The sequence below is a fragment of the Prinia subflava genome, chromosome 10 (assembly GCF_021018805.1).
Source record: "Prinia subflava isolate CZ2003 ecotype Zambia chromosome 10, Cam_Psub_1.2, whole genome shotgun sequence".
Classification (NCBI taxonomy): domain Eukaryota; kingdom Metazoa; phylum Chordata; class Aves; order Passeriformes; family Cisticolidae; genus Prinia; species Prinia subflava.
This window is the reverse complement of record NC_086256.1, coordinates 7,642,190-7,663,054: the sequence shown is the minus strand read 5'-3', so window position 1 is coordinate 7,663,054 and position 20,865 is coordinate 7,642,190. Positions and strand designations below refer to the sequence as shown.

The 20,865-nt window shown below is 42.2% G+C and overlaps 1 protein-coding gene and 1 long non-coding RNA gene across 2 annotated transcripts in view; one reads left to right on the top strand and one right to left on the bottom strand.

Annotated features, from left to right (window-relative positions):
- The window catches only part of LOC134555321 (uncharacterized), a 36,640-nt gene extending 33,974 nt beyond the window's left edge, over positions 1–2,666 (bottom strand). Inside the window, exon 1 of the long non-coding RNA XR_010081404.1 lies at positions 2,576–2,666. This is a non-coding gene — a long non-coding RNA (uncharacterized LOC134555321). The remainder of the gene's footprint in view (positions 1–2,575) is intronic.
- SLC5A9 (solute carrier family 5 member 9) overlaps positions 1–20,865 on the top strand; it is a 144,311-nt gene that overhangs the window by 46,735 nt on the left and 76,711 nt on the right. The gene's annotated exons all lie outside the window — the stretch shown is intronic.

Here is a 20,865-nt window from a genome sequence, read left to right as displayed (position 1 = left end):
AGACAAGAGAAATCACAACTCAGTTTCTGTTCCTGAGAGTGTCACCAACTCTCATCATGTCACTTAAGTTCTCCAGGCTCCAGCTTTCCAAGTAAAGCAAGTATAGAAAGACCTGGAATATTTTAATGTTTTGTTAATAGTTAGAGAAAGGCTTGGCTCAATGGCATCACCAGGAAGTGTTTCAGATCAGTGCTGAGTTAAGGAACACCGGTGTTCACACCTTTGTCTCCCTAGGTTTGTTACTGAAAATGACACAATGAAGGGCTCAGAGTCCTGGTGGGATTGTTGTGAGCCTGATACAAGGAAACTCAGGGGTTCCCACTGCCTGATCCACTCACATCCATGCCTTGACCCTCTTCTTCCTCCCCTTCAGAGCCCAGTCCATGGTGTCTTCTGGCCAGTGGATCCCACATTTTTAATGCTGACTAAACAGTTAAGAAATCTGTGCTTCTAATTCTGCTTCCATTAGTTCCATTTTCAGTCAATACAATCAGGTTTTTCCTGTAATTCCCACATTTTGGAATTCGTATTTATTACACAGAAACAGTCAGAACAGTGAGAGATTCATTTTCTTGTCTAGGACAGATGGGAACTATCTAAACATTTTCATCTGCCAAACTTAGTAAAAAAATATGAGAATAAGACCAAAAATAAGACTTCTTAGGACTTATCCTGAGCAGACATATTGACAGATCACCAGAAAAAGCCCACAGCCTCCCAGCCCTGAAACAATAGAGTGCTTTAGACATTTTAAAGGCTTTCTTGATTTGTTCAGGAGTCTTTCCAGATTTGTCTCAGTTCTTGAATTTTCTCATCTGCTTCACCCGATCAGTGCCCTCATTAAGCAGTGGAGGCGGATGCTGCCGGGAATTTTAGTAGGAGCTTAGGATGAGGCAGACATTGATTGTTTTGCCCTTCCTTTTTCAATCACTGAAATGACATTCAGGTTCCAGGGATGAACAGATATGGACACTCAACCATGTGATAAGAAGGGCCGAAGCAGAATCTGTGTGTGTATACAGAATATATCTGCAGACTGGGCTGTGATTTACTGTGAGGCTTAAAAATGCTCTAAAGACTTCTAAGCACAGGAAGAAATATGCTGTTAGTAAAGCTTCCGTGTTATCAGCCCAGCTAAATAATGATGTGCAATGTGTCATGTGCAAAGAATATATTAATGCTTGGATAAATATTTTCCTAATGTCTGCTTGGTTGATATCTCCTTGGCATGTAACCAGAGGATAGTAAATAACACTCATGACTCTGTTTACTTAAGGTCTGTTTTCTCTCTTGTCTTTTACACTGGCAATAATTTTGGGGGCTTCAGGGGAGGAAAAGGCAGAGGGAACCGGAGCTTGTAAAATGTTTGTTTTCCTTACAAATTTCACAAGAAATAAACTGTTTATGCTCCAGTGTTTCACTGCCATGGAAATGTTAGATGATTTTGTGTGACTGTCAAAGTGTTTAATGTGTAGCCAAGCAGTAGCATTATAGAAAGTGGGAGAGGAGGAAAAGGAGAAACAGGAGGAACACAATGAAAAAAAAACGAGTCCACTTTACCTCGTAGTTTCTAGCACGTTATTTTCCCTTGCTTGTGGGCATGACTTAATGGTGGTTACTCCCTTTGGCTGCAAACTGCATTCATTTTAATCATCTGTTTTGACAGCTTCTTTCCCCCCTCAGGCTCATCTCTAATTGAATTTGTCATGCAATCTCACCTCCCCTGAAATTGTTTGTAAGGCAGTGAACCTGGGAGGCAGCTGGACCCAGGTTGGTTTCTGCAGTGTTACCTGCAGAAATCAGCCTGGTTTAATCCTGCCTTTGGAGCTGAGAGGTCTGGCATTGCCTGGTATCCCACAGATGTGGCAGTCATACTTCCAGATCTAATCTGATGCCTTCACACAGGGCTCAGTGAACTTCCAGTTCAGATCCCTACCAACTCCTGCCTTCTCTGCTGTCTTCCATGCCATGGGGTTGACATGCTCATAAAGAACTATTCACTCTGAGATTAAATTTCTCCCTGCAACCCCAAAAATGCAGCTCCCCAGTTAAATGATGTTCTTTCTGATGTCCTTGTACATTGAAAAGTGTTGGTAGATTGAGCAGAGTGGATTTAGAGTCCCCCAAGCAAAGATGAAGCCCTGAAAAACTGCAGTTTTCAGGGATACAGGCATCACAGAATATGACATGTGATGTTTAGTGAGGCTGTGAGTTGTCCTAGTGGTTGAAAAGCACTTTAAGAATAGCATTTCTTAATTTTTCTCTCTCCAAATGTGTTCAAGCCTATCAGTCTCAAATACTGTGTTTTTCTTCTTAGCAAAGGAAAAGAACACACTTAAAAAAAAAAACAACCTGAAGGCAAGTTTCCTATGTGGGTACACATTTTCTGTAGAGAAGAACTGGCTACCTTTGATCCCACAATAACAAAATGAAATCCTTCTCATACTCAAAAGAAAGTGTTGGGCTTTTTTAAAGTTTCTGTTATTGAATTCATCTGAGTCGTTCCACACTGTCAGCCCAAGATGACAGAGTTAGGCACAGGGAGAGGAACAGATATTAACTCAAGACCACTCACCTTGTTCCCTAAGTGGAGCCATCATGTTGTCTACATCTCCTCAGAAGTGCTGTGTCAACATGTCCCTGCAACAGAAGTGTTCACGGTGTCCAGATAACACATGTCATGTGTTTGACACACCAGCCTGTTATCTCAGCTGGCCAAACACTGAGGATAAACAGTGTCATGGAAGTGGACATGTGCTTTAGGCAAGGTTTGTGATCAACTCAAATTTACAACCTTTATATCTGACTGCAGCATAAACAAAAATACGACAGACTTATATTGTCTGCATCTGGAAGATAACCTGTCGGAAAAGTTGCATTATAAAATCACAAGTGTTACACTTCAGAAGTCAGAGCATTTCCCAGCATAATCTACAAAATTTCCTATCTCTCCCTACCGGGGTCCTAAGTGCAACACAGGTACTTCTTAGTATTTTAACTAAATGCTAGTTAAGTATTTGTTTTGCTTTCTAAAAGCATACACTTTCTAAAGTGTATGTCTAAAACCCATCAAAGCCTATTTATTCCACTTTTTTATTTTTTCATCAGACTCTTTACTTTGACCAGCAAACAACTTCCTCCTCTCTTTGGCCTCTCCTTAGAAACAACTCAATTTTTTCCTTTTTTATTTTGTGTGTTTTTCCAGTGTCTATTGTCAGAAAAGAAAGGAATACTTTGAACCCTCTAAAAGGCTTTTTTTACACTGATGAATCACAGAATTCAGTGGTGGGCTAAAGAGGTTACTATTCCTACGCAGTGCAATCTGGAGTAGATGAAAAAATCAAACTGCTTATGGCAATGCCATTATAAAGTGAATAAATATTTCCAGATTCCAAATTGAGACACTATTTTCTTTCTTTCTTATATGCAGATGATGCACGGGTCTTGTAAATAAAGGATATAATGTCAGGGAGATGGAGGTAGGAAATGAAGATTAGTTTCCTTTTCTTCTATCTTCACCTCCCAGGGAGAAGTTAATTTTGGCTGTGTTCAATCTGAGTTCACAGAAGGGAGAACACAAAAAACCTTCCTTCTTCTGCAAGTCCATTGCCAAATTAAATGGAAAGAAGAAGCAAAAATAATAATAATAAAGATCATATTCGTATCGGGGGGAAAAAGCTAATATCCTCTCCAGATTTCAGCTCTCACCCCTTTGGCATGTGTATTTGCCAGTTCATTAGGAAATATCTCAGTATTTTAGTCTAATTTAAGTGGACAGATGCTGTTTTTCCACAAAACGAAGTGGTATGAGAAGAGCCTGTCAGATTTAGTTTGGCATTTTTCTTTTGTTACATTTTATGTTTATGGGCCACTTTTTCCTTCCCACAAACAAACTCTCTAAGATAGACATGAGTCCCTTGGCAGTAGGGAAACAGAAATCCTGCTTGTAGGCATATGCCCTGCTCTGCAGTCTTGGGAAGCTTTGCCAGTGTCCAGGTTTGGCAGATCCATGTTCATGTTACAAATATCCTTTACATGCTGGCAGCAGTCCTTTCCATTTAGGATAAACTGAGTGCTGAATAGGCATAAATATTTGGGCTTAACTGAGATACAGCACGGGAAGGCAAGGCCAGATGATATTATATGTACACCGTGGTGCAAAACATCTGAAGCCTGAGAGGTCCTGTAGTTGTACCTGGCAGGAAGTCCAGCAGAAAGCCAGCCAAGCCCCTCTGAAGGCCCAGCCTCATTCCCCACATCTTCCTGGCCCACTTGCAGGAAACTCCGGGTGAGGTTTATGGGCTCAGTTTTGCTGCAGGTCAACCAAAAGGCTTGTAAGTCCCTCATGGGCTTGAAATCCAGCAGAGCAGGACTGGATCTGGTTCCCATGACTCTGCTTATTGGCTGTTCTGAAAATTAAGTCCAGAGTATCCAGAGCAGAGTAAGCAATCAACATATCTGAGCTGATGTCTAGCCTGGAAAAATATTCACTCAGCCCTGCCAGCTCCAGAACCTGGATACCCCTGAATCCAGGTGGAAACCAAACAGGATTTCCTCATGCTGAGGGGCACACTGAGCACCAGTCTGAATCCCACATCACTGGTGTATCTAATTACCCCCAAAGTCACTCCCCATCTGTCTACTCCTTGTCACTTTGATTCAGTCTCCCCACTAACACAGCCCCTGTGCTGGAGCAGTCCCTGCTGGAATCTCTGGTCTGCATTAGCTGGCTGCTGGAGTGTAAAGGCCCAGCCTAAAGCCCATCAAAATCAACCTGTGGATTCCCAGGGGCTCTCAAAAATGTGCAGACATCATCTGGCAACTCAAAGGCCACCTTGGAAATCAGAGGAGCCAGGCATTTCTTGCTGGGACAGAGATGAGGTGGTGCTCTGGTGCCAGTGAGGAGCAGAATATTCCAGCCAGTGTGGGCAGGAGCAGATCTCTGTCCAGCACATGGGGTGTCATTCCAGCAGTTCTCCATGTGTGTGCCCAGAACTGGACATACAGAGCCAGAGCAAAGGCAGAGCACATGCTGTGGGGTGTGATGAGGTGATCTGGAGCAAATAAAGCTTAATTAGTGCACAGTGACCCTTAACAGTACACACAGACACACACAGAGAATGACTAAGTTGGAAGAGACCTCCAAGATCACTGAGTCCAACCCATGCCCTAACACCTCAACTAGACTAGTTATTTCCTGGATGGTGAAATATCCACTGCCAGTGATCAAAACATACCACTTAATCACATAGCATTTTTCTTGGAAATATGCATTTACTTTGAACTTTCATGTTTTTTCTTTTCAGGGAAAGGGTAAAACATACCTCTCACACAGATCTGATGCTGAAGTCCCCTTTCTGCTCTTAGTTCTCACTGCTTTTTCCTCTCTCTGATTTGCAGGTTTGGCCCTGAGTTTTCCTGTGTTAAGGGTAGAGAAAAGGACTCAACTCTGGCTCATTTATAAGGACTATTTGAACTTCAGGAAAATGTGCTCTGTTCTTCAGGACATCTGTCTGAGGGGTGATGTGGGACTCCTCTAGCCTGGGACTCTGTCCTGACACTGGGTTCTCTGATGTCTCTAATTAGAGTGACCTCGAGGTTTTTTTGCAATTGGGCTCCTCTCAGGAGATAGATGTTGACTCAGGTACATAGGACCTGAGATTGCACTTTAAGGATCCTTTCAGGATGGCACTGTCTCTTCTGCCCTGATTTAGTGAGATCTAGGAACATAATATGCACAGGACTTCTCCTCTGTGTCCAGTTTTGTTGATATTGGCCCATGTATTCAGAGGTTGTAAGGCGTGGGATGGAGTAACAGATGAGGAGAGACAAGCTGTATGGAATCATTAAAACTCCAGCTGCAAAATAATGTTAATTGCAGGGTCCCTTACTGCCATAAGAACTGGGGTTTCTTTTAGCAAATTACATCCACTCCCAGATGAGATACACCACAGATGAGATTCAGCCACAGCTCTGCTCTCTCTCTTGACAGCTTTTTGAATATTGCTCTTTTCATTTCCCTTGCTGACAGAGCCTCACACGACAAGGGCTGCAATTGCAGAAGATTCTGCAAGAGCCCGCTGACAGGTGATTAACAGCTCCTGGATGCTGTGAATCTGACCACATTTCTGACCACGGGAGCAGTTAAACAAATTATCAGCAGAGTATTTTGTGGTTAACTCACTCTTTTCTCTAAACAAGTCTGCTAATGACATTCCCTGGCCTGGCACCTCTACACACTTGTGCTGAGAGATGCTGTTTCTCCTGTCTGACAGACTCCTTAAAAACACAACAACAACAAAGGCAAAACTGGAAGGCCAAAAGAAATCTGGACTGCCAGTAAAATGAATAGCAAAAACTGAATAAAGGAGTGTATTTTAGTAAACTAGTTCTTTGGAGTGTTCTTTCAGCCATATGAGGGAGCTGGAAATGTTTTCATTCCATTTATTTCAGGGCTGTCTTTAGCCAGAGTTTTCTATCAGACCCAATACTCTTTCCATCCCAACCAGTGCCTGAGAGAGCGGGGTAAGTCCCTGGCATTTTGAAGGGCTCAGAAGTCAGAATCCAAGAAATCAGCTGGGAACCTAAACATGGACAGCAATTGTGTAAATACTTTCCCTTGCTCTTGTCCAAAGCCTTTGTTGGAAATGATCCACGGGGTGAAGAGAAAGGGAGATCACATTGTGGGACTGGATGGAGAAAATCCCCTGTGAGTACTGTGAGATGTTGACTGTATGGGAAAAGGAAGGAGGGATCCATTTAACCCCCTCAGGAATCTCTGTGGGCTTTGTAGGGTGATGAGTCAGAGAGCCTCACAATAAGTCACTGAAGCAGGATTTGATCACAGCCAAGTCACTGCTCTGATAGGTAAAGGACACAGAAAAAAGCTGGGCAGTAGCATACATAGACTTACAGCAGTATGGAGACAGATTATTTTCTATCTTGGATGCCTCCCTGTTGTATCTTATTCACTCAAACTTATATTTGATCAACAGAGCTAAGGGTAGAAGAGAGCTGAGGATATTGCACACCCTGGTGTGGCCCATGTGATCTTGTGGACATCATCCTCCTGACTGTGCAGAGGCTTTGGGTTCTTGCACCTGGGTATCTATGACCAAGAGCTTGGTCTCCTCAAGAAAGGGGAATTTAGGGCTAATCTCAATCCTTGTCCTTCTTTAGGGGTGTCTGGAATTAAATGCAGGAGTATGAAAGACACAAAAATACCCTTCTAGCTTTCATCTTTTTGTTAAGAATGTGTGGTGATTTTTCAGGAGATTCCTGTCATATAACGTGTCTTCGAGCCAGTTCTTGGGAAGTTGTAGTGATCCAAGTTACAGAAGCAGCTCTTATCCCATCTCTACTGAAGATCCAAGCCAGGAACTCCAGGACTGGCCACTCATTTGTACTCCTCTCCACACACCCTTGGGACTGTCCTCGCCTGAGACTGACGGGGGAAGACAATATTCCAGAGACCATCAGATCCTGTCATGAGGAACATGCTGGGTGACACCTGATGGTTTTTGGTTTGAGGAGACAGGAGCTACCAGGGGAGATTAAAAGTTGTAGTAACTCAAGTAGTATGTCCACTCAATTTGTAGGTTCTCCTCTTTTGCCTTTCCTCCTCATTTGTAGTCAGAGGAATCTCGTAGGCAAGGAATCTTTGTCATGACAATGAATTCAATCCCTCTCCAAGGAATAAAAGCAGATGGTTCCACACCTTTACTAAATGGATTGTTTAAGTGAGAGAAGAGTCCTTAAGAGAGGTTTTCAGCTCCAGTAACTCACTGATGTATGCACAGAGAGCTCAGAGAGTGAGGACTTGCTGTACTTATAGGATGGTGTTTGCAGTGAAAACCATTATGCGAACCCTGCTTTTTCCCTTAAAGTGAGTCAGAAGCATGTCGTTGTGCAAAGTCCAGCCCGAAGTGCTTTTTCACTTTGAAGACTTTAGGATACAATGCTTCTTTTTTCTCTCCTTGATGCACGAGTGGGAAGTTAGGTTTGCTCGCTACCTGGCCTGGCCTCTGTGTACTTAACCCTGCTGAAAATACTGGCTATGTTTGTTCAGAACTGAGAGGAGGAAGAAATCAAAGCTCTTGTCATATCTAGGCTCTTCTGAGCCTCTTCTGCTGTGTCCTGACATTTTCATTTCAGAGAAAGAGTGTTATGCCTTCAGCATATCTTCAAATAAAGCAAAAAATGTGATTTCTGAAAGCATATGGTGGCATATGCAATTTATAGAACAGTTCACACAGCTTTTTCTGTAACAGCATTTATTAATATTTCAATAAGAAGCTTTTTTGTTCAGGAAAAAGAAAAGGATGAAAAGTGAGAAGACTCATTCTGGGGAGAAGCTGCAGGTAACTTTTGTTGCTTTACCTCAAACAGTAGCAGTTCCTGCTTCAGGGTTAAAGATTGTGTTCCTACCTGAGGATCCACTGTGAACATCTCTGCGAGAGGGTGATGGAGAGTTTGGAGAGAAATTTTACACGGGCCCTTGATTTCCAAAATGGAGCTTGACCAATCTGAGGGCTCTATTCTGGAGACAGGAAGGAAAACAACCTTATCCCTATAGCCCCTAAAGTCAAATGATTGCTCTCTCCAGGCCGTTTCCACTGGTGGTAATTTAATGTAATGGATGCATTTTTTTTGTGATACTGGGTTTTTTAATGGGTTTAAATGAAGAATAAAATGCAAATATATAATTCCACACTTTCTTAGTAAATGCTTCTTAAAGCAAAAAATCATGTCAGGAAGTCTAAAGATTTTTATTTGAGTTTTCCTGTCCTCTGATGTGTTGTCATGACTCTTGTTTTCACTATGTGGAAGCCATAGGTTAGTTTTGCTAAGAAAACTTTACATGTTCCTTTGTGTCTATGCAGCAGTCAGAGCAGGTTTTTGTGATTTTGCTTGCTTTTGCAGAAAGATTTGTTAGCAAAAACTGTGTACTGTGGGAGGACCATGAAGGAACAACATTTCTGGATTAAATTTGTTGCTTTCAAATCAGCCACAGAAAGATGTGGTCACTTGCAGGTGAGCCAGACCTGCTCACAAAAAAAAAGATTTTTTTTTCTCCCCTGTGATCACAATGAGAAGTTAGGACAAGGAAGGAAAGAATTGTATTTTGTCAGACCAAATCATAGGGGTTTGGGCCATTTGGTGAAAAAAAAAAGAAAAATAAAATCAGTTAGATTGGGTCAGTCTGTTTCACTTTCAGGTTATTTAACTCTGAAGATAATGACAACAATTTTCAAAGAACGATATCAGAACTGACCGAGCAGACTTCAAAATTCAATACAGAGGGAGGAAATCAACCTCTGTGGTTAATTCAGTTCATAATTATGTGTTGGACAGACAATATGATTTAAGTTTTTCTCAAGTTTTGAAAGCTGAGCCTCCTTCAAAAGAAGGTGAAAGTCTTCTACCTTTCCCTCCTTCCCTGGGTATGTCCATTCAACAAGAGTTTGAACAGCAGCTTTTGTAGCACTTCATGGTGGGCTTTTTTTATGCTTTAAGAGGTGAAACCAATAAAAAGCAATTCCTGAGGGCAAGGAGCAATTTAGAGATGCTCAGAGCCTTTGCAAACTCAGGGTTCCATTGCTGCCTTATCTATTGTAGGTATTTCCTACTGTGTATGTGCTGTATCAAACACTATTTAAGCTCTATAGGATAGAGTGACATAGGATAGAGTGTCTGTGACATCAGAGATTATGCCTTCCTTTTCAAAGAGTATTTTCCTAAGTTATTAGTTAGGGCCTTAGGTGCTTCACTTTAGGTGTATTCAAGCAGCCACTTGTTTCTGAGGATCTGAGATGATGAGTTTCTAAACAAACTCTTAGGCCGTTCTGTTTTCACCCACTTCTCTTCCCTCACCACACCTAGAATTACAGAGAACGTTGGTAAACACTGAATTATATTCGTTATGTCAGGAGCTTGTGTTTCAGCTCCAACATTGCCCTTGATCCCTTGTGACCTGAAGATCTGCTCTGCTCAATGCTTGAGTTTCCACATTTATGGGTAGTTAATAATGAAAATGCTTCCCGGCACAGTGGGACCAGTCAGGTTCATGCTGCTGTGCTTTCCAGAGGATACTCTCTGGGGTGATGGCCCCTTCAGGCCTTCTACTCACACACCAAACCAAACATTTTCTGGAGTGTTGAGTCCTTATGATAGAAGCTCCTCAACTGCAATACTAGAAAGGACATGAGCCACAATAGCAGAGTTTGCCTCCCCTACATAGTTCAGGTTCACCCATGTTCCATTCTCAATCCCTTTTTATGCACAATGAGACCATGGGCAGCACTTCCTTCATTAGGCCACTCTCTATCCAGCAATCCACAGCCCCAGGACTGCAAGTTTTTGTTTGACGGCAGCAGATTTAGGTCTTGTTACCAGTCAATGGCAAATCTGTTTTCTCGGATATGTTTTCTAGCAATTTTCTTCCTCTCCCCAGCCCTAGCACCCCAAAAACCTTTGAAAAATACTCCTTTTTGGCTTTTGACAACCCTGGTTTCAGATTCCTATTGCTGGCTAAAGGATTTCTGGGCAGGTTGACAGACATAACATCTTCTTTTAGAAACAGTCCACACACTGGAGTGATGAACTGGGATTTGTGTTTGTCTTAACTCAAATTGCAGAGCCATCACTGAGGCTGGGAAAATCTCCCTTTCTTAGCTTTTTCTGAAATGAAAGACCCCCTTGCCTTCATCTCTGTCCAGGTTGCCTTAAAGTTGCTTCTGCATTTGTCAGAATATCTATTGTATGTATGAGAGAGTATTACCATGAAAAGGGATTTTAATAAAACATACTGAAGTCAAAGAAGTAAAAAAATAATTGAGAATCTCTTATAGGCCTTGAGTCAGGAGTGCTGCCTTTGTGGGTGACTTGATCCGAGTTAACACGTGTGTTATTTTGCAACTGCAAAGAGATTTTTGTTCCTTTTGGGGCAAGTCAAAGCAGCTTGAAAGGCCTGGTAGATACTTGCACGTGACTGTGCAAGAAGCATTTCTGAGGAGTCTTGATGCTTTAAGGAAAGAAGCACCAGGGATGGAATACCAGAAGTGCCTTGTTTCCACTTACTGTAAATGATCATAAATTCTACTGCTACTTTATTGTGGTGGCTGTAGTTCTTGGAAGAGTAGAAGGGGTGGGAAACGAGTTCCCAGTCAGTTTTATAAAGTACAAGGTTGCTTGTATTGGTACCAAGTCCAAAGTGCAATATTTCAACTATGAATGATTGGATGTTTTCCCAGATTCCCATAAAGTCATTAAACACACTGTAAAGGGTCACCCATAACAACCAAAAGATCAGTACAAGCAGGGCTGGAGCAGATTGTCAAGGCAGTGCTGGTTTTCCAGGAGGTGAATTCACACTGAACTGTGCAGCCTTGGAGGTTGCCCCAACTGGGAAAACAGGTCTTGTAAAGCCAGCTCTGATCATGTCTCATTTACAGCTCACTCTGGCCAGTCCAGATACATCTCATAAAAGGAGCAGCCAAGAGCCAAGAGCTTTCCCATCCCTAGGGAACTCATCTCATGTGGAACTTCCCTTTGGAGAAATCTTCCCTTAAGTAAGATCCAATCTTGGATCAATTCCCAGTGATCTTCCAAAACTGAGAAAGCAGTAACTCCCATGGTTATTTTTTTTAATGCTTTTGTGGCAAAGTCTCGTCTAAAAGAATGAGCATGATGCCCAGAGGATCTACATATGTTATTTTAGTCCTCTCCACAGAAGTAGCAGAGAATTGGGTTGTCACCTATGTTTATTGAACCATTCTGCAGAATTTGATAGCTGTAATATGATTTTTCTATTACTCTGTACGACTGTTCTGCAACTAGTGGGGAAATCATTATTTTATAGCACGCTCTGGTAGAAGGTGAGAGCCCACCACTGGCAACAGCTGGAGGTGTTCTGCCTGCAAAAACACTGCTTCCACAGGGAGATTTCTCCAAGATAAACTGAGGAAGGGCCTTCAGCCAGCAGAGACACAACTAAGCATTGGGATGTGCCCAGCAGCTCAGCAGACAGCTGAGGTTTTAACTTCCTGATTGACTTCTCCAGTGGAGGATCTCCCTCAGTGCCTCAGAGGTCCAAGTGTGCTGCCTCAGCACAACGCTTGGCTTCCAGTGGCGTGGGAAGGAAAGGAGGACGTTGGGAATCAGCTCTTGTTTTCTCTCATAGCACACAAAGCACTGGCACCAGAGAAACGCAGGTCACCACGCGGATTTCAGTATTCACAAAGAGTTTGTTTTCTCAGGAAATACTGAGTTTAGGAGGGAAAATAAACTTTTTAAATTTGGCTTTTGGCATCTGCTGTATTGGCCGCTCACTATGAAGCTGCAACAAGATGAACTTTCAAACTGAAGCAGGAAATATATTGGTTCATCTGTGACACAGAAAAGGCCTATGCAGCCCACTTCATGCTTGCTTAGGGCAGCAACAGACGTGGAGGCAGAGATTGGATACAGGACTGAACTTTTCACAGTCCTGGCTGTGTTTGGGTAAAGGCTTTGGCTCAGTTTGTTGTGCCAAAATACAAGCAGACCATGAATCTGAATTTTCCCAAAGTTCAAATGCACCCGTATTCAGACTCGTCAGACCCTTGCTTATTTGGCATGTTGTGACATTTACACACACACACAGGGACTCATTTGAACCATCCAAGTCAAATCCTCCTACAGCCACAAACACATAAAATTTAAATGCTTTTTTTTCAGACAGTTTGGCTGAAATTAGACCTTTTTATAAATAACAGAATAATTATTTTTACTTCCTACACAGGAACTCAAATGTTTGATTCATTTTGCTCTTTTTGGCAGAGCTGATAGTTCTGAAATAGTTTTCCCTGGCATCTTAGCAATAACAGTTCCTATTAACCCTGAAGACTCCTGTTGACCTAAACTCAACTTCAGGATATTTAATTTCTCCTTCTCCTTCCTACCCATGGGAATGCAAGATGAAACATAACACAGCATAGTAGTGATTAGAGACTAACTTTTCTTGTGACTGTTTCTAGCATATATGCAACAGTTTGAGATACTTCACATCTGTCTTTGCATAGAAATATTCTTGTTTTTTACTTGGATATAATTTTTGGTAAAATCGGAGGATTTTTGATATTTTTCTAGGGTTTCCTTACCCAACAGGAAGAGCAGAGAGCTCCTGAGTATTGCTCAGAGGAAATAAACTGATCATACCTGTACTCCACCTGAAAATCCCAGCTCTTTCTGGAGCCCACAGCTCCGTGCTTCCTGGAAGCTCTGGACTAGCTGTGCCCACACTGAACAGAGGGTTCTTCAGTGAGCAGTAAGCCATGTGCAAATCAAAGATGTTGGTGTTAAGAGCCTGCACGGAGTGGCTGTACAGCTTGATGCTTCCCAGAAACCTCAGAGAGAGAGTGTGTGTGCAGCACATACTTCTGCCTGGGAAGTGCCAGGTTCCACTCACCACTGGCAAATGCTGGGGTTTAATGAGAACTACTGTGCTGACAGATCTTTGGCTGCTTCCATCACATGGGAACAGTAAAGACATGATTGTTCTTGCTGGTGTGACTAGACCCACGTGCTTGACTGCCCTGGTCTGTCCCAAGCCACTCGAGTTTTGGTGGCTTGTATGGCACATGTTTGTCTCATTGTGTATCTGAGCTGGTTCAACCACCACCAAACAAACCCAACCCACACACAGCTTAATCTCTCAGCCCTGACTAATTTTATGGTTTGTGCACCCAAAATGATACAGCAATATCCTCCTGGGGATATTTATATATGGGATAAAGAAGTAGAGGAGTAGACTTGTTAATTGAGCCTCTCTTAAACAGTTTGTGGAGAGCTCAGAAACTGGGGAGCTCCATGTGTTATATGGGATAAAGATGTAGAAGAGTAGACTTTTGCTAATTTAGCCTCTTTTTAATAATCTATGAAGAGCTCAGAAACTGGGGAGCTCCTCCCACTGGAGGACAGTGGGGTAAGACACAACACTACAGGTTTTTCTCAATGAACACAATAGTGATGATGCCAGCTTAGAACTGCAGAAAACAACATGAGGATCAAAATGCTGGGATAATGTGTGGAATATCTTTGATGTCTCTGCATTTCTGGTGGAGAACTCTTGGATCTGTTTGACCGTCATTCTATTAGCAAATTGTTCCAATTTCTGTGGTCTGGAATGATTAAGAAGCAAAGGATCTTCTTCATGTTGGAGAACATCCCTCTTCCCACTGCACAGTAATGTTCAACAGAGCTGGTGTTTAGCTAAATTATTCTTCTGCCTGTGACTGTGTTTTCTTAGTCCTCATCCTGTCAGCCAGCACAGTCCCACTCCTACATTAATCTTTCCAGTCTGAACATTTTTTCTTAAACTGTGGACACCTTTCATGTGTCCTTTCAAGTGCTCTAGAGAAGTTGTTTGGAATGAGGCAATAGCAGGTACAAGTCAGACCTGTAGATGGGGATCCTTCCAGAGAAGAAAAAGAGGCAAGGGAGTCTGAGGAGGAAAAATCACTAATACTGGTACTTTTAGCTTTGTCTGAACTTAGATATGTTGACATCAGCTGCTGAAACTATTGTGCATTACTAGTTCTGCAGGGAACCAGTACATATTCCTGGGATTTTCTGCCTTCCACAGGTACTTTAGGTCTTTGGTAGGCTGAGACACCTTCTGAACATACCAGTTTGTCTTTGGGAACCACAAGGACCCCGAGGAGACACTTAAATGTAGGCACTGTCTGCCAGTGTGTCTGTGTATCAAGCTCTCACTGGTTTACCCATACAATGGCTGAGAGGATAAATATATTATCAGAGATATTTAGAAGTGAAGGGCTAGAGGAGCACACATGATAGAGATGCTGCTGTGTACGAGTGATTGTCTCTGTCTGTGTGTGTAATCTCAGTCAAATTACACGGGCACAATCCAGCATCTGAGAATCATTTTCTCAAAGGATCATAATTGTAAAGTTTAACCAAATAAATATTGAAAGACATTATATAAAACTCCCACACAGGGCCCTGCAACCTGAAACATAAAATATACATACAGCAGATTCTGCTCACCACAAAACTATGCCAGGAATATAAGAGTATCTTTTATACAGATTGGCTCTCATCCCATTCTGGGGTCAGAGACATGACGTCCCAATAAACATTCACGGATCGCTTGGAAATCACAGGCATCTATGAGCTGTCTTGCCTGCCCTCCCTTTTTCAGCTGAGCATTTAGTGCTGAGTTGATAAAGGCCCTCACTCCATCCTCATCATTCTCATCTCCTTAATTCCACCAAATAATTCATGTGGAGCAGTTTCACCAGCTAAATAATTTTTAAATAGTTAAGCCTCTTCTGGGGCTTTTAAAACAGTTGGCTGTAGAACTGACTCAAAGTCTAATCTGTATCTCTCCTGAGAGGATACTTTTTTCTGCCTCCCACCTTCTTGATGACTGCAGGACCCAATAAATACAATACTTCCTAATGTTCTAGCTGCTTGCTTGCCTGCCGTGTCACAGAGGGAGCCACTATACTGAAAAAACAGCAGAAAGAAAAGTCTATAAATGCAGACTTATGCATTCAGAGCTTGTAAAACCGACCAAGGCATGAATTCCCACAGGGACTGTGCTCCTCTATAGTGGTGAGAAGAGTAAAGCCTCCACCATCTGAACCCTGAAGCCACATGATGTGTGCTGGCAGGCTCCCAGCAGCACCCAGAAGTAGCTTTGGCTTTTCTCAGTTTGGAAATTAGTGGGAATTTCTATTCTGTACCAGCTAGTGAGCAGAGAGTGGGGACAACAGCCACATTGAGTTGTCCATTCCTTTGGTCATGGTATTTGGACAGCACTTGGAAAGGCTGAGCATTAGACAGTCTCACATAGCTTCTAGGCCTGCTCTTCTCCATGGTAGCTGATAATATTTTATGATACATATTACAAACATATAAATGTACATCTATCAAGTTTCTACCTTTTATATCTCCCATGAACAGAGAAACCTAAAACCTCTTCATTGATGTGTCTGATATGGGGAAATTGCCATTTACTGTGGAGCTAACAAAGTCCAGAGTCTCGTGCTAAAAGACAGAGGTTCAGATTCTTCTGTCACATGCTCTTGTTTTACCTTTGCACATCATAGATGTTAGGTAATAAAAATGTTATTTCGTCCTGAGTTATTCCTGTGGATTTCAGACACATCTATAGATCCTTCAAGCTACATCAGCACAGAAAAATAAAAACATTAATACTTTCCTGTGAGGAATGAAAATCTGGATATTAAAAGAATAGGTGACTGAAGATTGGAAAAGGTCGAGCTGCAAGACCAGGTGATGTTTGATTCATTTGTCTGTACAGCTTTAGGAGGGGCCACCAGCATACAACAGAGGCAGCTGGATGGAGACTTGCACTTACCTAAGTCCACGGTTATGAAATATTTCAGTACTTTTTGTTAGAGGAGTGTTAGGAAATGCATTGGAAGAGCTGTTACATCACAGGCTATGTCTGGTGGTTCTACTGGTATGAAACTATTGTTCTCTCTTGCAGGCAAGCCTCTCCTTCAGAGGGGACAGGTCACACAAAGTGTGGGGACGTCTCCTTTGTGTAGTGAGCTCCACAGAAATGGAGGGGTTGGTAGAGTTTGCTGAAGAGAAGAGATGAGAAAGGCTCAGTGCTCTGTGCTCAGCTTGTAAGGGGCATGACCTGTCTTCATTCACATTTCTGGGAACGTGAACAGTTTCAAAACTTTGGAAAATGCTCTGCAGTCTGAGTGTAAAACACATGGGCAGGCAGGTCAGTCGGTTGTCCTGGGCATCATTCCCAGAGCTTTCGGGACAGATGGGCTTTCAGGGACAGAAATTGAATCCCGAATTCTGCGGCTGGTAAACATCCTTGAAGTGCTTAGATCTGCCTTCTTCTGCCTTAACCATGTGCAGATCTGGGCCTGGTGAGGCAGTTGGGAGCCCAGGGCTGGGAGGACACGGTTACACAAACCCAGCAGTAGCCCAGCCAGTACAAAGCAGTCGGATGAGTCACGGGCTTTGTGGCGCACAGAGGCTGCAGATGGAGGTTCTTGTTCGCGCCGAGAAATGTGGCCTTGTTCTGTACTTGCTGCCATCTGGAGACACAGAAACCAAATCCAACTGGCATGCGTTAAAACCCCTCCACCCTTTTGTATGGTTTGGTCTTGCAAATTGTATTTGTTTAGCAAAGGAAAAATGTATTAATTGTTCTGCAAGTGTGACTAACGGTAATTAGTTCTATTCTGCTGTCAGGAAAGGGGCCGCAGTTGACTGTATTTAATTCCTTCTTGGAGCTGCCCTTTTTTATATAAAATTTCCAGACTTTTGCCAGCTTCAAAGCTTGCACTGCCTATCCAAAGCACTCTGTGGTTAGCAGAAGGACCTGCAGAGGCAAACTGCAGAAGTCTCAGAATCAAGACTTCTAGAAGCTGAAGAAACCAAGAAAGTCTGAACTAAAAGAGTTCCCTTCTAAACAGAAATATCTTTGTTTCTCATTCAGCCTCTTGAGGCTGACTGCTGACTCCTTTAGCACTGTGACCCTTCAGTGGTTGGAGACTTCATTATTTTTAGGTTAGATAGCAGTAATATGGCCTTTATATCCAATCTGAAGCTGGTAGAGAGTGCCATTTTGTTTCTTAAGCATATAAATACATAAAATAGTAATGTCTTAGAGGTTTCAGAGCTGAAGTTATGAGCAGAGCATATTATGTGGAGATCCCCCTCACTGGGGAGACTATCCTTCTTTTAGTGCATGGAATTTGGAAAAGGCATTTTCGACACTGTTTGAAATGTATAAATAATAAATGTGTGTGCTGAGGGATAAGGAATAGTTGGGATATCAAATCTATCTACAGTTCCATTTAACTTTTGTTTTCTTAATCCTCCTGCTTCCATCTCTGTCTGTGTCCTATAATGCATTCAACACTGCAGTCGTGTGGTGTGTGGCCAAGAGCACATAAATGTGGCTAAGAAATGCCACATAGAAATATAATGTTATCAACATTAATGGTCTTTGTGTATGTCAAAGAAACCTCTCCACAGAATGAAGATGGGACAAATTATGGATGCAGCTCCTTGTCCTCCCTACATATGATGTAAAAAAAAAAAAAAATCATATTTAAAAGGAATGATTTCGCAAAGTCTGAAGAGCTAGGATCAGTGCAGTTGAGGGAAAGCAAACGATGGGGACACAGAATAACTTAACAGGGAGATCTGTTAGTGGGAAAGTCTCAGAGAAGTGGAAGACTTCTCTCAATAGCATTTAAATCGAGGTCATCAATGCACTGAAGAAAATTCCCTAGGGCATGAACATCTGAGATGAAAACAGAGGTGCATGGGGTGAAAGCTCTTTCCCCCAGCAACCTTCTTATGTAAAGAAAGGGGGACAAACAGCATTTTTTTCTTTTTCTAGGGATTTCTCTACCAAGAAGTCAACTGACTAATGTCCGTGGAATGTGATCCCATCCTGAAGCCACACTCAGCTTTACTGTGTTTGTGCTACTATCTTTATAGCTGCTTCTGTTGCTTATAGAACTGGATTGAGAGCACAGGACTGGTAAATCAGAATTGACAGCCTAGGAAGCAAAGTATTCATGTTTCAGCATAAGTCAAGTGCTTTCTCAGGGAAGAATTTGCAGAGTAACATGTTCCACATCTCTTTTTTGGCATAGTCATGAAGGAATAGGCAAACAAAAGGAGCAGCATGTCTTCTGTCTACTCTGCAGATACTGACACAGATTTTCTCTCTAAAGAAAACAAAGCTGCCAAGGTGGAAGAAAAGTAAAAACCTGAAACAAATTTTGGCCTGCTTTGTCAGTGCCATGGAATTTGGGAATGCTTTGCAGCTATGAGGATTCCCGGATGTATGTGTAACCCTCTGCTCTTCTTTCTGTGAAGTGGCTATGCTCAGAAACGTGGCCAGAGTTGTGGCCCTTCTGGGGATGCCACAGGCCTGCCTTTATTTTCTCCTCAGCTTGCCTGGCCTTGCCTTTGTAGCACATGGACTCAGAGTATAAAGACAGCAGAGCTCTGAATGACGAATGTCAAGGGTGTGGCTTCTTTGCCATGGGCAACAAAAGCTCATTGCCAACTTTACTGGATTTTCTAATGATCTTATGTAGAAGCAGCAAATTAGGGACTGATGTGAGTCAAATCACATCATTGGATTTCTTCAGAACTATGTTGCTCCTGCCATTTTAAACCATGTTCCCTGCACTCTAAGGAATGTGCTAACTGCTCTCAGACCTACCTGTATTTTGTCAACCATACAGTAGAGACCTTGAGCCTAGTCCAGGCCTGACTGCAACCAAATGCTCTTTGTTTCTTCCTCATGAACCTCACTCTGTAGACTCTGCCATTTATTCATTCTGTGTTTTCTCTTGCTGTAACAGGATTAAATTGTAGGTGAAGTGATTAGAAGCAGAAGAGAACTTGGCTTTAATGATCTGTACTCTGTTCACAAAATAACTCACAAACCATTCACTGATATCTTTTGATTTGCAGACCTTCCTTGCAGGCTCTGAGTCAAATCAATGATCGAGAAGAGCTCAGAAAGGAGACATTTTTCCCCCTCAAAGCAGTGATATTGGAAAAAGATGTGGCCCTCTGCAGCTATCATGGCCTTTGATATCCAGCTACATGTTGTTTCCATATTGCACAGTCAACTGTGAGACCAGATGATCTCCATAAATTGTGCAGGCTTGTGATTTCCTCAATTACCGTTCCAACAGAACCTTCCAAAGTGTTGATACACCATTCATGAGCACATAGGGACATGTAAACTTTCAGAATGCTCCTGGGCATGGATGAGAGATGTCCTGATGTGAGAGGCCATCTAGACTTAAGCATCCAATCCTGTCCTGTCCAAGCACAGGGCTTTGACATTTAGAAATAAACCTAGAAGAATCTGCATTATGGAAGAGTCTAGTGCTGGGCAGTGAGAGTTCTTGATGATTAGTGTTGTTAAGGTGGATCTTTTTTTATCATCCAAGGCTGTCTTACACATGAGATTTCATTCTCAACATGATAAATTGTGCACATTGACTATGAAGATTCCTTTATTAGCTCTTTCTATAAGGTCCTTCGAACATCTTTCAAGAAAATTCCCATGAAGAATTTTTTCTATTGTGATGTCGTTGTTCTAACAGAAACTTGTTAGAATTTTTTCCAATGCATAAGAGAAGTCCTAAGAAGTCCCTTTCCCAAAGAGCACTCAGTAAGTCTTTCCCCACCAAGACACTGACCACAGGAATGAGAAACACATAGGACTTACTATCATCTTTATGCTAAATAAAATTAAATAAAGTAAATTTCCCTTTCCCTGTCACAAATTTACACCTTTGCACTTCCTCCACCAGTGGCTGTAAATTAATTTCCAACAGGCATACTTGTCTGGTCTCTGAAAATTCTCCTTCCCAATGAAAGACTACATAATCTCTAAGCAGAGCCTTTACTAGGCTAACTGAAGGCATCCTTGAAAGACTGAGCCTTCTGAAAGGACCTAACAGGCTGTAGTGAATGGTGATGTTTTTAGAGAAACAGCAGAGCAGGATGTTAGGGCAGACAGCGCTGGCACAGCTGAGCAGATGGCAAGGTGAGCTGGAACAGATCAGTTATTCACTCAGATCCCAGCTGAAAACTGATTATACGGAGAGTTGTGTGTAAAGTATTTATGGTCCAGACTGAAAACTCAAAATCTTTTCCAAGGGGGATAATTTACATAGTCAAATGAGTTACCATTAACTACCTGTATTTTAGTTCTAAGATGCTTTGATTAGGTTTGAGGGGGTTAGTGCTTTTTGGTTTCTTTTTTGTGGTTGTTGTTTTGTTTTTTAATTGCTAATCATTATTAAATAATATCATGCTGTAAAA